This window comes from Camelus dromedarius, chromosome 21, assembly GCF_036321535.1.
Source record: "Camelus dromedarius isolate mCamDro1 chromosome 21, mCamDro1.pat, whole genome shotgun sequence".
Lineage (NCBI taxonomy): Eukaryota > Metazoa > Chordata > Mammalia > Artiodactyla > Camelidae > Camelus > Camelus dromedarius.
The window spans coordinates 30,617,685-30,637,591 of record NC_087456.1 but is presented as its reverse complement, the minus strand read 5'-3'; the positions used below and the strand labels follow the sequence as shown (position 1 = coordinate 30,637,591).

General features: G+C 34.8%; 1 long non-coding RNA gene across 1 annotated transcript in view; it reads right to left on the bottom strand.

Moving 5' to 3' along the window:
* LOC135318761 (uncharacterized) overlaps nucleotides 1–19,907 on the bottom strand; it is a 122,683-nt gene that overhangs the window by 37,940 nt on the left and 64,836 nt on the right. Inside the window, exon 2 of the long non-coding RNA XR_010377081.1 lies at nucleotides 13,258–13,412. This is a non-coding gene — a long non-coding RNA (uncharacterized LOC135318761). The remainder of the gene's footprint in view (nucleotides 1–13,257; nucleotides 13,413–19,907) is intronic.

The following is a 19,907-nucleotide window of genomic DNA, read 5'->3' as shown; positions in this document are numbered from 1 at the left end:
AAGTTTTAATGTGTACTATCTCATTACACACTAGTAATGCTGGATACTTATTCATACATTTGTGACTTAATGGATTTCTTTCTATATTCGAGTTATATGAATCATACGTATAACCAAATTTATATATATAATCAGTTTTATATACTTGTGTGTACATATGCACACATATATATGAAACCAAGCAATGTGTATGATAAAGTTTTCTTTTCTCTGCTTCTTTGCAAGGTACATTTCTCATAAATCGATTATATTATACAAATGTGGATCTCTTTCCCTGGCTTTAAAATGATTCTTGACTAATTTTTTAATAATGCACTTTATGGCTATAGAATGTCAATGCAGTCAAATGCTCCCACTTCAGATGTGTGTTTTGATGACTAGTGGCAAGAATGTAGACATAAATCACTACTACAAACATTTCCATCACACCCAAAAGATTCGCATGTGCCCCTTCCCAGTCAATTCCCATTTGCGGACCCACTGATCAGCTTCTGAGCAAGATTTCATTTGAAAGAGGTGCCACAGCAAAGGCACTGAGGAGAGAGCCCAGGGACACAGGACAAAACCAACCAAATGAGGGAAGGGATGCAAAGAGGAAGAAGACAGCAACTGTCTGTCAACTGGGGATGATGATTTAAGTTAGAGGAGAACCGAGTGAGAACTGCTCTTTGGCTTTATCCACATAGCAGTCACTTCTGAACTCGACAGGAGCAGTTTCCGTGGGGTAGCTGAGGAGAAGACCGGACCAAAATAGTTAGAGGTGAAAATGAGAAGGAGAAGAACGGGGCTTGGTGAGCCCAGTGGCGCAGGTCTCTCATAGCTTTGGGACCGAGGCAGACAAACCAGAGGAAGGAGACGGCAGCTCACCTCTCAGCACTCACATCCTCCCAGCTCCCCCTCATTCTGTGTCTGTCACACTAGCCTTTCGCTGTTTCTCAGTCAAGTCACTCACTGTCTCCAGGGTCGGGTCTTTCTCTGCTTAGAATGCTTTTCCTCTTCCCTGCCATTCTTCAGTTTTACTGAAACACCATCTTCAAAATGCGGCTTTCCCTCTCCATTCTTTTTAAATGTTCTCTCTCTCTCTCCCTCCACCTTCATTCTCCTAACCCCATTTAACCGACTTCAATTTTTTATTTTTTCCTAAGCACACGATACTTTCTAATATACTACACAATTTATTTAATTATAATGTTTATTGTTTACTGTCTGTCTTCTCCACTAGAAGGTAACAGGAATCTGTTTTGTTCACAGATTTATTGGAAGCACTAGAGAACTGTCTGGCACAGAGCAGAAACTCAAAAGTATTTGTTGAATGAATAAGTGAAATGGAGGTGGAAAACAATGGCTTTGAAGAGACCAATAGCAATCTAGTGTTTAATAGAAAAGAATAAACAATGGCTTGCCTGGGGGCTGAAAGAATGGTGGGTGAGTGGAGCTGCGGCAAGGCTGTTGTATTTTGTTTCTGGAGGATTCGCAGGAGTGTTCCAAAAGAGTAATGCAGAGGTGAGATGTTAAATTCATTAAATCATGCTCATCTACTTAGAAGACTTTTCCCATTTAGTAGGTAAAATTTAATTCAAGGTGGGGAAACATGAATTTTAAGAAGGAAGACCAGGCAGATTCATTAACAGGATTTGGGCAGTGACTCAGATGTGCTGGTTCTGCACTAAAGCTCACAGCACAACGTACACTGATGGCATTAAACATGGGGATGAAATAATAGAAAATAATGTGAGTCAGCAAAACGCTAGAGAAGAACACCATATTCAAAAAGCAGAGTAGTCTGTTAAAGCACAAATGAAAACATGAAGAGCAACTTCAACAAAGCAACAAATAATTGCACATTAGCAGCATTAGGATTTCAAAAAACAGATATTTAAGCTGCACATATAAATATTTTCACATGTAACAGGTATTCAGATTTGCAATCATCCCTTTTTATGTATCTGTGTATGCAAATAAGTTATTTGCATGCATAATGTGGACACTCCTTCTTAATATCGGACTTGTTAGAAGATTTCTAATGGTAGCTGGAGTTTACCTTCTGAGAACTGCAAGCATCAAAAAATTCAATGTGTTTAGTATATTTTCATGAGAGAGAGAGTTTTTAAAATCAGGAATATGCCCCACTGGTGTAAATACATTATTTTAAAATTTGTTTTAAAATACACCCAACATAAAATTTACCATCATAACCATTTTGAAGGGTACCATTCAGTGGTATTAAATACACGCACTTTGTTGTGCAGCCATTAACCTCATCCATCCCCTTAACACTTCATCTTTTACATCTGAAACTCTATACCTATTAAACAGTAATTCCTCAGTGTTCCCTGCCTCCAGCTCCTGGCAACCACTGTTACACTTTCTGTCTTTATGACTTTGATTACTCTAAGTACCTCACGTAAGTAGAATCATACAGTGTTTGGCTTTTTGTGACTGGCTTATTTCACTTAGCATGTGCCCTCAAGGTTCATCCATGTTGCAGTATGCTGCAAAATTTCCTTTCTTTTTAAGGCGAATATACTGTTGTATGTATAAACCACATTCTCCTTGTCTGTTCATCAGTTGATGGGCACGTGGGCTGCTTCCATGTTTTAGCCACCTGATAACACTGCTACGGCTGTGGAGCACAAATACCTCCTCGGAACCCTACTTTCACTTCTTTTGGGTAGATGCCCAGACGGAGAATTGCTGGGTCATGTGGTAATTCAAGTTTCAATTTTTTGAGGAATCTCCATACTGTTTTAACAGTGGCTGTATCACATTATATTTCTACCAACAGTGCACAAGGGCTCCGATTTCTTCACATCATTGACAATATATGTTGTTTTCTGTTTTTTTGATGGTAACTATTCTGATGGGTCTGAGGTGGCATTTCACTTTAGTTTTGATTGCACTTCCCTAAGCTCTCACATATATGGTCAAATAATTTTTGACAAGGGTGCCAAGATTCAATGGGAAAAGGACTGTCTTTCAAACAGAAAGTACTGGGAAAACTAGATATTGACACACAAAAGAATGAAGTTGGACCTTTACCTAACACCATATACAAAAATCAGTTCAACATTAATTTAAAATCAAGGAACTAAATACAAGAAAGAAAACAATAAAATTCTTAGTTGAAAACATAGGACAAAAGCTTCACAACACTGGATTTGGCAATGACTTCTTAGACATGACCCCAAAGGCACAGACAACAAAATGAAGAAAAATAGACAAGTTGGGCTTCTCAATTTTTAAAAATATGCATCAAAAGATACTACCCACTAAAGAAGATTTGGTACATATATACAATGGAATATTAGTCATAAAAATGAAATAATGCCATTTGCAGCAATTTGGGTGGACCTAGAGATTATCATACTAAGTGAAGTAAGTCAGAGAAAGACAAGTATCATATAATATCACATATGTGGAATCTAAAAAATGATACAAGTGAACATATTTAAAAATAGAAACAGACTCACAGATACAAAGAACCAATTTATGGTTACCAAAAGGGAAAGGAGAGTATAAATTAGGAGTTTTGGATTAACAGATATAGACTACTATACATAAAACAGATCAGCAACAAGGTCCTACTGTACAGCACAGGGAACTATATTCAATACCTTGTAATAAACTATAATAGAAAAGAATCTGAAGAAGAATTATATGTATGTGTGTGTGTGTGTGTGTGTGTGTGTGTGTGTATCTGAATCACTTTGCTGTACACCAGAAACTAATGCATTGTAAATCAACTAAACTTCAGTTTAAAAAAAAGACTATCTAAAGCCATTGCCCACTATCCACGAAGTAAAATTTATTTTGAAGAAATTAACTGATCTATGATTAAGATAGCCCATCATAAGTTGTGCTAATTATAAATTAAAATAGATCAGATAAGTCAGAAAATACATATAGTTGGTCAGAAGTCATATTTCCCAGAAATTGTAAGACATTTTGTATATTATTTCCCCTCCATCAAATGTATCCAACACAATTTTGGTTTAGTTTTACTACCTGAGAAATTACTTCATAACACATTTGAAAGAAAGTCCTCATCATTTTACGTATACAAATTATCTACAGGCTATTTTGCACACATCATCCAATGAAAACTTGAGTGCCTAGTATGCACAAAAATTCTCATAAACATTAAGTTCAATTCTAAAACTAAGTTATTTCTGCCACCAAAAGGTTTACCATAAATGAAAAGATCAAGGAATTAAATTATGCTGTAAAGCACTTATGTACCTGACAGCCATTAAAATGGAAGCATAATAGAGACAGTCCAGATAAGGAAGAGATTTCTACATGATTAGGAAGATCGTTCAGAATTAGTACTTAAACTGAGTCTTGAACATGCAGATGTTCTTTAGAGGAAATTTCTTTTAATAGTTTTAAAAAATGATTTTCAGAAATAGACGTTTGCACACCATGAAAGGAAACATTTCATGAGAAAACCTATTCATATTGACAAAATGGTATCAAGCCAGTAGAAATCAAGTAAGTGGACTAATGAATATCCCCTTAACTGAGTATATAAAAAGCCCAAATGGAAGAGAAAGGAAGGAATTACCTAATTTTAAAATCATTATTTTTAAAATTCTGAATCTTTCAGTATTTTTTTAAATGACATTATTTCCACCATACTTTTTCTTGGGGATTTATTCATGCAAGAGAAACTAGTACTTTGCTTTTTAATACATTTAACTTCTGCTGTGTTTTGTAACTGAACTACTTTATATCAAATAATCTTCATTTATTTTTGAGGTACTCTAACAACTTTATTATCTGTAAATAATGATAGTTTTGTCTCTTCTCTTTCCCCATCCTAGTGTCTGAGAAATTGTTCCTGTTTTTGTAAGTGTTTTCTGCCTCCATATAAATGAGTAGAGGGTAGAAAAGGAAAAAATCTGTGAATGGAAACGGGAGGTGTAACCACCCCCAGTGAACACCCCTGTCCTCTCCCAGAGAACAGTATTCAAATAAGATCTTGAAAAAACCACTGGGTTTAAAAGCCAAGTCTCCTTACTCGGGTGTGTTTGTACAGCTTGTTGGAAGAAACCAGCAGGAGCCACACTCCCATTTTCAGTGAAGACACCAGAAGTCTACTACTATTTTGATTTATCTTCCTTCAAACAAGTAATTCAAGAGAGTAATTCCACACAATATGTTTTTAGGCCTCTGAAATGGGTCAGAGCAGGATGTATATTGAATTAGCTTAGAGTGTTATCAATACTAGGCTTATATTCACCCCCATTTGATTTCCTGCTCAAGTTTTTCCCAGCTCTGCTCCCAGCTGAGCCACCCTGTGTTAACACGGATAATGACCGCTCACACCCGAGTGCTTCTGCGGGACCCGCGCTTAATGCCTTTCTTTGTGTTGTTTTGTATCTATTCACTTGCTTAACTCCCACAACGCTTTTAAATAATACTATTATTCTTCCACTTTTAAAAAATAAAAAAATTGGAGGCCAAGGGTCTGATTTTCCGAAGTCATACAGCCAGTTAGTTTTCAGTCTGGTAGTTTCCAAAATCTCCATCAAGAGTCTCCTACCTGGCAGCAGACAACTATTTAACAATTCTAGGAATATGACCATTTCTCAGATTCGAAACTGTTATCCTATTATTGACTTTGTGCAAAAGTCAGATAGCCAATTTTGGAAAAATAAAAGGCCCCAAGATTTTTTCTCAAATGGTCGTTGTTTTATGCCACAAAGTTTGAAGTGACTTGTTAAACAGGAACGATAAGAGTGACGAAAGGTTTTTTTGAGGAATTGTATTTTTTGAAATTGTCTATGCTGATTGTGTTTTCAAACACGAAGTTGCTCTAACTATTCTGGAAACAGCATACGTTTTTAATCTCTCTTGCTGTTCGGCGTAGATGACTGGGATGTGTGAGGTACTCAGGCACATTTCCTCACACTGGTAGACAACAAGTGTAGTGATTATAATTCACCATACGCGTCATGACATATTTGTGAGCGCCTGCTTTGTGCCAGGAATTGTGCTAGCTGCATTATATGAATTATACATTTATTTTTTAATCTCCACCTCATTCTTCTAAGATAGAAACTATCATTGTATTTTACATATGAATATGATGAGGTTTAACTACCACAGAAGTAATCGGCCCGAGGACATTCGTTCTTTCCCTTCAGAGAGAGCAGGGAAGTGAATCTAGGTTAGGCTGACAACAAATAAACCACATTATTTTTTAGTCTCCAAATGAAAAGGCCTGGAAAGAAAGAAAACCCTAAAGCCATGAGCATTTCCAGCACCAAAATACTGGCATCTAAATATGTTTTCTATTAAAATACTCACTGGAGAAATAGCTGCTTTCAAGTCTGGACAGGAGTTCTGCAAGATGAGCCTGACCCTGGACCTAATCACACCAATTGAAAAGATTCTCCACCCGTTAGGGGTGACTCCCACTGGACAAATATAGCATAAGCTGAACTCCCATTTAGGATAAAAGGATAATAACAGCAATAGATTGAAAACTAAAAATGCATGTATACGTATATATACATATTTATATATGTTTAAAATTGCATATATACATATATACACCGTTAAGACCTGAATATGTGTATTCCTTGCAAAGTTCTTGTGAAATCATAACCCCTCAATATGATGGTATCGGGGTGGTACTTAGGTCATGAGGGGAGAGCACAGGTGAACGGGATTAGTGCTTGTATAAAAGATACCGCAGAACGTTACGCTGTATACCAGGAACTGACACGCTGTAACTGACAAGACTTCAATTTAAAAAAAGAGAGAGACCCCAGAGAATGCTCTTACCCCTTCTGTGACGTAGGACACAGTGAGAAGATAGATGGCCATCTAGTGGGAACAGTGTCCCCACCAGACAGTGATCTGCCAGTGCTTTCATCTTGGACTTCCCAGCCTCCAGAACTGAGAAATAACTGTTTCTTCTTTAAGCCACCCATTCTACGGTAAATTTTTTTTACAGTAGCTCAAACAGACTAAAACACACACCCACAGGTTTTTTCCCCTCTTGAAAAATCTAATGGATCAACTCATTATTTTAAAAACTGCAAAGTTAAGGGAAGGAATCAAGCGTTTATTATGGGTTTCCAACATAAACCAAGTATAAGTGTAATGAAATATTTGATGAGAAGCTGTGACTATTAAATGAATTTTAGCAACTAAATTGAAAATTAATAGTGGAATTAAATACCACAATTTTGCAATTCCTAAAATATTGTGAATCCAGGTACTGAACACCAATGGCTGCTAACAATCAGAAAAAGAGAGGTGTGTGCATGTCGCATGTCGCGTGTCACATATCACCTGAGGGAAGAACATTCTATCATCCCTGAACCTGAAGTTAATCAGTCCTTTAAACACAAGTAACCTGTTTCAGGAATGTTATGGAAGAACAGCTGGGAAACTGCACTTCACAGATGCAAACAAACAAAAAAATGAGCCTGGAAAATTCTATGGTAAAATCAACCCAGTTTCTTAAAAAAAATTACTAAAAAACAAAACAGGGAAGGATGGGAAGGGAATCTATTGATTAAAAGAGTCACAAGGTATGTCAGCCAATCATATGTGTCAATCTTTTTTGAATCTTGATTCAAAATTAAAACTATACAAATATATATTTTTTTAATTAGTATCTTCTACACTGGATGTATGAAGTTAAAGTTATTAAATGAATGTTTTCATAGTGTTAATGTGCATTCTATTTAATACTATAAAAAGATACATGGATATATAGATAGGAGAGAGATGGTAGATGAAATATATCTGATGAAATAACATCTGAAATTAGCTTTAAAATAATATGAGGACGGATAGAAATATAGATGAGGCAAAATTTGTCATGAGATGATTATTGCTAAATCTGGATTTAATTACATGGCTTTTTATTATACTATTTTGTATATTTTTGAATGGTTTTAATTTAAAATGTTAAATGAAAATGGTAAGGATCTGGCTCCTTCTTTTGTAAGAGATTTAGCTCAGAATTATCTCCAAGAAATGGTGAGGATAGAAAACAGCAGCAAGAGTTTGGCATTATAACATTTTCAATGAAGAAGTATCATCCTTCTGATTTTTAGAGATGGCATATGGGTGTGCTTAACAGTGTATGCTGGAGAGTCTGATTTGCATGGAAAAGTTACTCAACATCCCCAAGCTATAGTTTGCTCACTTAGAAAATGGGTACCACAGTGCCTGCATGAGATAACACCTCATAAACACTGAGAAAAATCTTCAATAGTAATTCATAATGTTAAAGTAACTGTTAAGCTATTGACATCTTGTCACTTCCAAAATGAACGTTATTATTAACAATATATAAAAAATGGTAATATTATAATTCTGGCATTCTTTTGCAGTTGATTTTAACCCTTCAAAATAATTGTCTTTTCTAAAAGGATAGCAACTAACTCCAGTGTTATTGAGGGCCATTCAAATAAATTTCATTATGAGACTTTAAAAGGAATAACATCAGTGTAAAACAACTCTGCCTATATAATCAAAAGACACTAAAATATACATCAGGACGTAGATAATCAACTATGTATAGATCAGTAGGAAAAGAGCTACCTCTGATGAATTAGTTATGTGATCTGTGGTTAGTGGAAAAGATGGAGCTATTTCATTCAAAATCTTATATCAACTTACATCCTTTAAAAACATTAGATTGAAAGGTTTGCCTGTTATGAAAAATTTTAACATACAATGAACTAGTAGTAAATTTCATGAAATAATTAAAAACAGAAAGAATAATGCTCACATGTGTTATTCTGCAGGTACTTCTAAAAGATAATCCAGAATTAATAGTGAATCTCTTTCATCTATAAATTAGACACTGTAGTTTGCAAAACTGTTTCCTTGATTTTAGTATCCATCATGGTTTTTTTTTTTTTTTTTTTTACTGTGTTCTTACAGTTTATGGAGTCAGTATAAACTACAGACTGAATTTATAACCTTCTATTTTCTCTGGCAATATTAAATACTCCACATATGAATACGTAAATCTGTGGATGTAAATTACAGTTATTAAGCTTGTTCATATGCGACTAAATGTAAATTTATGGAGAAAAAACTAAAATTACAAAAATTAAAATCTTTCATTTGAAAACATTGTGACAAGGTTTTAACATCAATGTAGTCTGAATCAAGAACAATAAAATATTATTATGGCCTGCTTACATCTGAAAAGCAACTATGTTGACATAATGTACAGTCAATTAGGTCCAATTCAGCTGTCAAGCCATTATAGAAAAAAAAAAACTTGTAACTATGGCATAGAAAAGAAGTTTGCAATTTCTCAAAGGATGATTAAATTTTACACCAGGCTAGCTTCATTTATCACTATCCTTGGAATATTACCATCTTCTTAGATGTAGATGATTGAATGTAATTTTTAAAATTAGTACTTTGTTCTGATAAAATTGATCTAATTTTGACCTTTATTGCCTTAAAGAATGAACTATAATGGAGGAAGTCTGTTAAACTATACAATCTTTTCCAATTTTACTTAAATAGAGCATAAGAAAAAAAGATCTTTTTTCAATTTTTAAAAACTTTTTATCTACATGATTCTAATTTAACCCTACATAAATAGGTTATCATCCATGTCTTTATTCAAAACATATATATAACTATTGTATTCTCAGTCTCACACAGTGCAGTTCAGGAAGCTGTATTACTAGTGTTTTTAAAGCTTAAGACAGATAAAAATTGAGTTATCATTATTTTACTCACAGTCATAGAAACTGATGAAGGTATAATACAAAGTGTTCATACTGATGAATTATATACCATTTTTTACAAGTTTAAGAAAATCCCATATTTGATTATTTAATGTTTGATTATGATTTTTAAATTAAGAAATTGATACATATTTGCATATTTGAAAAATTACATTCAAAAATAATATTTATATGGTCTATATATTTTTAATTCATACTAATATAAAATTATGAATTTCTTTATTTCCATTCTACAGTTTCAATATTTTAAATTAATTGACTATATATTCTGAAATAAACTGATTTATATAAATGAATAATTGTTCTTCAAAAATACTACTTTTATTTCTAAGTTTCTAAGTTCATTTTTTTTCCATGTCCTATGACAGAGATTTTATCTTGATAATGAGGCAGAACACAAAATTCTGCCTAATTTGTCAAGTGCTAGAAAACAGATCCATTACCTGCAGTCCCGCTGGTTAGCGATTAACCCACACAAAAAATAAACTGCATTTATAAATTGTTAAATTTCTTTCAATGATCTCCAACTTCATAATCATAAATTTTAAATTCTAAACATTGAGTTAATAAAATGAAAAATAAAAGTAGTAGAAAGTGAGCCATTAAGTACTTTGATTCTGCCTTCTATAAAACTGTAGTTACATCATAATCCACAAATTTCAATAGTGCTCAGTAAAGAACTTTTACTGAAACAGTCATTGATACATTTTAAAACATTTTAATCAGTAGACATTTTTTGAACTGGTGTTAGGATTACAACAACACTGAACAGGAGAAACAGAGTTCCCACACACCCTCTTGTCTCTCCCCCAACTTCCTCTGTTATCAGTCTCTTGCATTAGTGTGGTGCGTTTGTTGCATTTGATGAGCCAATATTTCTATATCATTATTAACTAAATTTAATAGTTGACATTAGTGTTTGCTTTTAGTGTTGTACGGGTCTTGACAAATGTATAATGACATAAATCCACACTGCAGTTACATATAGTTCTCTATTGTCTTAAAAATCCAGTATTCACCCTTCCCTCCTACACAGACATTGTTTAATACGCTAAACACTCATTTACCAAGTTTTCTTTTTTTTAAATAAAGAAATGAGATGACTTCAGATAGCTTGCTTATCTACTTCAGTAAATATGGGAGACCATGCAGTCATGGCAATATTTCAACTGCAAATAACTTTGATGTCTAGAAAATAAAACTTAAAGGAGCTAAAGAACTGGCAAGAAAGCGTAGTGTACACAGGACGGAAACTACCCAGGAAACTCAGTGGACCAGGAACAGCAGGAGTCGGCGGACAGAAAGGGGGGGGGGGGCTTCCGTTTTCACAGGTTCCAGGGACAGAGGGGATCAGATTCAAAGGAGAATCTTCACCAAAGCTAGAGAACAGAAAACAATGAAAGCTAACCGTCAGAAACTAGCCCTCACATGAATTTGCAGAATAAAGTCACACTATTCCAAGAGAGGAATTTAGTTAAAAACAGTTCAGTATAATTGTTGACTTTTTGTATCTATACTTATTTATCTTATCCTGATAAAAACAGGTTTTTGACTCAGCGACAGAGTTGATCACATGCAGAATGTCCTGGATGGCCCAGGCACATTTTGGTCACTCACTGGACAAGACAGCGAGAGCCCAAAGCAGCCCGTGCATTCAGGGGGTTCCGTGTCAGAGGAGAGGAACCTTGACATTTTGAATCTTGGAGCTTACACAGCTGCCTGTCCTCTCCTGCAGAGAAGGACTGGGGGTGGGGGTGGGGGGGTCCTTATCTCTCTAACAGAAATAGACCTTCTCTGGGGAGAGAATAGAAGGTCCCACAGTCAACTACCCCTTGTGATGTAAATAAATGACTCCAGGGAAACTTATACAAATAAAATAAATTGCTCCCGTAGTCACTACCCATAACTTCCAAAGCATATTTGACTTTGTGAAATAAAATTCCTATTTTATGGCAAGACGAGACAAATTTAAACATAAAAATATTTTCTCTGCCCTTTGGCCTCCCCTCTCCCCACACTGTACAATGTGTATCTGCATTATGAGTCCACCAGACCCCCCCGCATCGGAAGAAAAACCTGCTCGACCATGAAGAGCAACATTCTGCCAGCATCAGCAAGACAGCTCCTCAAAAGATAACATTCCTTCCTGACTTTGTAAGAGGCCAAGACGATGATTAGATCTGGACTGCGTAAACTGTCACTAATACGTCATTTAATGTACAGCCCTGTCTCAGAAAACGTATAGAACTGTGCCTTCCTTGACGTCTAAGGGATAGAACAGTCCTCGAGCTTTCTGAGAATATTTGTTTCTCACGAATAATCTCCTAAGATACAAGCATGAAAGAAAGTTTTTTTCAAAGTGAACCTACCTTCATTTCAGAACTCAAATAATTTCTATCCAATATGTTCCAAGAAACCTGATGTCACATTCAAAAATAACAAAGTACACAAGGAAACACTGCACCATGAATCACAGCCAACATAGTGGACAGCAGAATCATACCAAAAATTCCCAAAAGGAAATCAAAGATACAAAATATGAAATAATAAAATGTCACTTATTAAAATGCATAAATTAAGGAATAGACTTTCAGGTGAAACACACTGCTAGAAACTAAGAGCAGACATGAAAATTAATAGAATATAAGTTTCTGACACTCAACTTCACATCAGTGATTTAGCCCAATGAATGTTTACTTCTCCTTCATGCAATGTATCAGGGTGGGATTTTCTAGTTGGCTGCAATTTAAAAAGTCAGGACGTTTTACTCCACACAAGCATTCAAGAACCCTGACTTCCACAGTCTTTTCTGTCTTAAGAATTTGGCTATCAGTGTCATCCTGAGACTTCATGTCTAACTGTCCTATGGGGAAGGCAAATTGGTACGTTCATGGGCCAGGATGGATGTGATACCCATCACTCTGCTTACACTTAATTGCATGAAACTGTCACATGGCAACATCTAACTTTAGGAGAGGCTAATAAATGTAGTTTAGCTTTGTGCCTTGGAAGATGAGGACATGCGTTTGGCGATCAGTTAGCATTGTTTGACACTCTTAGTAATGATAATGTTGTACTCCTGAGGAAGATACACAATTTAAACTTTTTCTTCACTTACTACTACAACCTCAAGTAGACAATGCAAACATTGATAAATACAGAAGCAGAAGTAATACGTCTATAGTTATAATGGGAACAACACTGTAGAAGAAAAATCCTTATCGATAGAACATACTAACAACCCCTCCCCACCAAGAAATCTTAAATTTATGATTACAAGACTGCAGTCAATAACTGTGGAATACACTTTAAAAGTGCAGGTATAACATTCACAAAGACTGAACACATTTGAAAATATAATTGAATTTTTTTCAATTATTAAAGAAATTAAGTAGTATATGTACGTATGTATGCATGTTTGTATGTTTCCTGTTGCCGCTACAATAAATTAGAACAAACGTAACAGAAATGTATTCTCTTAACAGTCTAGAGCTCAGGAATTCAAAGTGAGTCTTACCGTGTTAAAATGAAGGTCTCAACAGGGCTGCTAACTTCTTGAGGCTCCATGGGAGAACCGTTCTTTGTCTCCTCCAGCACTGATGGCTGCCAGCTGTCCCTGGCCTGCGACCACATTATTCTAGTCTCTGTTCCATCATCACTGTTCCTTCTCTTCTGTGGTCAAAAAAAAAGAGGGAATTCACCCAAAAGAGTTAAAGAGTTAACGGGGGAAGGAGAATATTACATATCATTTGTTTCAATTACATTTTCTCACTTTTTGTCGTATTCCTCAAAAAGACTATTTACTAAAAATAGGCAAGGAATTTTACTTTAAAAGGTTGCAAGCCTTAAAATGAAACTGAACCTTGTAGTTATAATCTACATAGCAAAGCTCTTAGGCACATTTCTAGAATTTTCACTGGAAAAATAACCGAGTAACTATTCAGATCCCATCTAACACAGCAATGATATGATCTTTACAGCCTTTTAAATGAGACACACTTTTTTGAGAAATCTGCATATTTAAATTCTAATTGGTACAGATTATTAACAGAATTAAAGATATTAGGATTCAGAGCACTAAACCTTAAGGTAATTTTCTTCATGTAAAATGTAACTTGTGTAGAAAATTAAAACATTTTTATTCAGCTCTAAACCGTCTAACCAGAAAAAAATCAATGCATATTAATTATATTTGTGAGAAAAAAATGTATGTTTATATTTAAACTATGTTTTGAATTAAAATTGTATTTCCAGCATAATATTCTTTCTCCTCTTTATTAGTTGCTGATTGGGGAAAGTGGGAGGTACCTAAATTTGGTTGAAGCAGCCTTAATGTTCCTGCTAAGTTACATGCATAACAGAGAAACGAAGTAAGACACTCAAGCTGACATCACGGCAAGGGTAGATAGCCTTCAAAATGCTCGCTGACAGAGGTAGAGATCAAACAACTGAAAAAAACTACCATTTCTTAAGGTGTCTCTGGTAGAAAAAAAAGAAAAAGCTGAAAACTCTCTTATCCATAAAAGTAAAATATTTACTTAAATGTTTATAAGTACTAATTACAAATACATTTATCGACATGGTTTATTAATACAAGAAGAAGGAGGTGAGAACAAGAGGAAAGAATTATTCATATGTTGCAAAGAATAACGGTAAAACAGACTCAACAAAATTGATTTTAATCTGAATTACTTAATGTTATAAAATAAAATAAAACAGAGAAGTTTAATTGTTATGGGATTTGATTTTAAAAGGCCACCTAATTTTGTGTTCACCTGATGTAACAGTTACAATGAAAGACTAGGGGGGAAAGTATGACAGTTGAAATTATGACAAAGTCATATTTTAGCAAAAAAAAGTAAAATTATAATCATTTGTATATCTTTGAAAATCAGATGTTACCCATTTAAGGATATTTAAATGTAAACAGGGGTTTGCAAATAATTTATTCTTTAATTTAATGAAGTGAAGACTTTGATAATAAGACTCCTATGAAACTCAGAATGTTTCAAATTATGTGAACTTACAAAATTAATTCCCTTAATGTTCTGCAGTTTTGTTTTCATACTTTCTTAAATTATTAACATTTATTTCATAATGTTTTTATGTGCATTTGTGCATATTTTATATTTTGTAACACCTCTAAATGAATTTTGGATTTTACCTAATAAAATGTTGACATAAAAATATTCAAATATAGCCTGGGAAACTAAAAATTTTATACCCTATATTCTAGAAATAACTGATAATTTTACAACTTTGATTAGTTGTATCTGAATTATTGGTTCCTAGAAGATAAAAAATATTTATGTGTTTCTATGTTCCATTATTTCATTGAAATGTTGCATCTTTTCTCTGGTTGAAGAAGTAAAGTACACCTTTTTTGAATAACTGTTATTTGGCGAAACATTTCTTAGAACTATATGTTCTGAGCCAAATAAAAAACCTGGAGCAAGAGTCAAACCACATACTTTCAGTTTGCAAGCATCTTCACTCTCTGTAACTCCAGAAGTTAGTAAAGTATGTAATTAATTCTCATAGTTTCTTATTATATACATAATTGATTTTACACATTTTAAAACTGTAGGTTTAAAAGCCTTAAAATTCTGTAATGTAAGCACATTATTTTTTATGAATTAATCTATCTAGTTATATTAAGTTGGTAATAAGGTGGGTGTGAAAGAGATATAATATCTGGTGACTCAGCAAAGATAAAAGGATGTTAAAAACTTTATTTTGGGGGTGAGTAAAGTTCTACTTAAAAGCTCTATGAGCACAGTGATCCTGAATACCAAACTGACGGCTGTGTTCCACCATAACCAAGGGTTATATACGCTATTGTAGCTCACTATCTGTCAAATAGATTTATTAACTTGTACTTGTTAGATTTACAGATTATGATGATACTTGTTAAGGTCCAACCTTTTCAGTTAGGTTAGAATTTGCATTATGGATTAGAAATTAAATAGGTGTTCAAATTTAATATTGGCGAAAACCAAGAAAACATCATTATTTATTCTATCTTTCTAGCTCTATTCAGTATTATGGCTTAGAAGTATTGCCACCTCAGTTATACTAATTATCCCAAACACTTAGATTTTTATTTTCAACATTATTTTCCTCTAAAGAGAACCTGAGCTCCTCAGAAAATCTCCTATTCCTACCTGGAGTTGGGGGATACAGTGTGGGCAGGAAATAACTTAGTGCCAGAAAGCAAGAAAATATATTGTATTAATTGAAAGGAAAATTAGTTGAACCTGCCAAAAATAAAACAAAGCAAAACAAAAGCCATGTGTCTGTAATAATACTCCAAAGAAAAAAGCCCTCTACTTCCACGGTTCTCTGTTCAGATTGATTTTATAAAGATTATAAACGTTTGTTAATATTTATTAATAGTTATTTTTCCAGCTTGTAAAAAGAATCATTAGTGTTTAGCCTCAGAAAGAGACGTAATAGTATTTCAGACCCCAGATGTTCTTGTTCACCAGTTAAAACAAAGGCTTATGCCGCGCTCTCCAAACTGTATAAACGCTAGTGTTAGAAGGCGTGAATGAGCTATGTTAGGACCTTCCACTCACTGCTACAGGGATCACAGTAGTTCACAGATACTCAGTTTATTTTTCCTCTGGGCATAGGGTGGGTATCTGTTCCTGGCTTCCTTCCACATGACTTTCTTTAGCCAGTGATGTGTGACCTCGGGGAGAATCCTTTAACAGCTGGTGTATAGCTTGGTACCAGATTCCCCCGGCATTCAGAAACAGAAGTGCATTGTGAGTTGAACAGCAACAACGAAAACTCAAAAGTAATCATGCTTGTTGCTGTGAGATAGCCTGGCCTATTTTGTCTCTATACACTCACACAATCTAGAGGCTCCCCTGGTTTTAAGCTGGGGAGCAGACTGACAGTGTGTGCAAGCAACAAAGGAAGTTAATAGTGAAGTAAAATCTACTGAATCCAAGTAAAAGAGGATATACCAGGTCTTAGCATCATTAGTGCCACAGGAAGTTATTACAAAGACCTCCACTCCTGGGTCACTGCTTCCCAAGATAAGACAAGTCATCTTCAGGCTGGTCAGTGACTCTACAAGGCCACCTCACCGCCACTTCCTTGGGGATCTTTGCATGGGGCCGTATCACGCTTTCTGATATGCAGAATCACATTTGCTTTTTTTTTTGTTTGACTGAGAATGAGCCCCAGTCATCTCACGAGTAACGTTAAAATTTTGAAGCACAGATCAATGAAGATATCAAGCTCTTGTCCATTTGAGAAAAACAACAAAAACATTACCTAAATGATCACCATTCAAGTAATCCACGTGTGGCGATTACCCTGATGATTCCTTGTTGCCGTCATCAAATTACAAAGTAGTCAAAATATCAATTTCAGAAACAAAAATTTGCCAAAAATACACAGAGGAAAAATGTAAGTGCTAAGACTATCTTAGCTGTCATCAAGTTTGTGGGCCTTTACCTGACTTCTGTTATCAACCGTGTGCTTATTAAACGCTAAACACAAGGACCTAAATATTAGGCTATTATTGAAAAGATTGAAACAGAGTTAAATATAGAAAACTGTAAGTAAAAACTATTTTAATTATGCCAAATACAGAGCACATAAATCTTTCTCCATAAAAATGTCCATATTCTCAACAGATCAGTGATAACAAGGCCAGTTATTCTGACTAACTTGCAACAGTAAATAATGCAACAGAGTATTTAATGCAGGCCAGCAAAGCAGGCAAACAAACAAATAAAAATAGATAAGAACTTCTGCTAAAAAATGTAATGTACAAAATAAATATTCCATTTTTGCCTGAAAGTCCACAGGCAATTTTTATTCTTTTTCAAATTTTTTTATTTATTTTTGGCCCACAGGCTGGACAAAATATAAAATACAACTCCTTGCAAGCAGGGAGTAGAGTGACCAAAAGAGAGGAAGTGAGTGAGTTTCAACCCCTGAAAGAAGACACCATCACTAGGTTTATGTGGCTTGCCCACCAGCCCCAGCGCCTGCATTCCCCAGTCCAACATGCAGGGCAGCAGAGTTAAGACTGCAGAAGAAATGACTGTAATTCCTAGCAACTGAAAAAAGAAAAGAGGCTCAGAGTAAAGGGCTATGTTGTCAGTAAGTCATAACTGCCCTCAGAATATTTGCCCAACTACTTAACTATACATGGGTGTTCTAGATGAGGAATGGGAGAAAAGAACTGCGCCCACGTAGATCAGAGAGTTGCAATAAAATACTAAACCTATGGTCCCTTTCCCTAAGTAACCAAATATTAACATTAAAGGAATGTATTAAGTGGGGATCAAAATGTCAGCAATCAAGTACTAAGACAATATTGGAAGAGGTGGTTCACGTGGGAATCCACGATGAATTAGCTAAGGAAAAAGACTTCCTTGTCCAGTAATGGAATTCTTTCACACTGACTCTGCGGCTGTAATTAGACGAGTATATTCTCAGTGGACCGGCAGATACTCCATGACAAAAAAAGAGAAAATGGGATGAAGAATGGTTATAGGTGTGAAAGGAGGTTCCCTCGCATTGGTACAAACATTTCTAGGAGACAATTTTGCAGCTAGTAATAAAGCAGGTGATGGGCAATCTGACCCTCAAAAACGTAAATCAGAGAAAAATCCACTTACTTGGCAATAAATACACTTGACATATCAACACAGGGGAACACTATCCCTCTGTGGGAAAAGGAGAACAAACATCATGTATCCATTCAATAGGGATGGGTCTCATAAATGTTGTATAGTGACATAAACATGTTGCAGGATAACTGGCATTATTTCATCGACATCATATATAAAACATGAAAAAAACAGTATATATTGTTTAAAAATACATATGTATGTAATATGAGAAATACACGGAAACTTTAAAACCCCAATTCAGAACAGTGGCTACTTCTGATGCAAATGAAGGGCTGAACTCAAGGAGAGGTGCAGAGGCATTAGCCATATTGGGAGGTGAGCACATCTATACTTATTGCATAGAGGATACAGTTTAAATTATTTTTAAAAATTAGAAAAATTAAACAGTTTAGCAAAATATAAGGAAAGAATATAATGTTTACAGATGTTACCATAGAATGTAAATTAAAATCTATACTTAGTATTCCATACGATGGTGATGTCTTATTTATTTACTTACGGTAGAACATTTATGTGGGATAAGTGTTCCATAAGTCACATCTTGGGAAATATTAAACAAGTGATTTATTCCAGCAAAGTCTTAGAAAGCCCAGAAAACTCAGGCCGGGGATTAGTCTCATAGTACCGCAGAGGACAGAAGCCATTTAATACAGGGGCAGATGGTCTTAGAAGACACAATAGCCCCTGAGGGTGTCACTGCACAAAACCTTGGTACCAAATTTGCCATAAAACTGACTGCCAAAATATTATGCTGTAAGTTACCCTTGTGTATATTTCCAAGGGGACATTATGAGAGGTATTGGGAGTGAGTAGCCTCCAAATGTGGTTAAAATGGTTAAAATGTAGGTTCTTGAATCATAGTTCATGAGTGTGAATCATAGGTCAACCACTTGTTTGCTTTATGATTTTGAGCAATTTAAATATATCATTGAAACTTACATTCCTTATCTATAAAATGGAGTTAATGAAAGTCCCCAAGTTACAGGGTTATTACTGGGTTTCAATGAGATATGGCAAAGAAACTCAGTGTACCTGAAGGTACACAGTGAGTCACTTAAAACATACATGCTTACTTTATTACCAGATATTTGTAGACTTGATTTTTAACATAATCATCTGATGTAATTTCTTATATTTTTCTACTTTAAAATAAATGTAAATTTTAATTTAATATCTGTTTCACTAGAAATATGGTAATCACAAAAAATTATGTCATACCCTACCAATGAGCCATCCAGTAGCCTACACCAATTCATTCACACTTTGTAACATAGTAGTATTTTACTATTGAAAAGTCAAATTTCTGCCCTGCTAACTAAAGCAGAGAGGATTAAACCTATCAGCAAAAGAAAAACTGTCTGTGAATAAATAAAATTGATAATATATAACCAAGAACAATTGCCCTAACAGTCATGTGCTAAAGTTCCATGATATTTAATCAGGAAAGAATAATTCAGGCCCATATACAGATGAAGATGATGATGATGATTGATAGATAAATAAATAG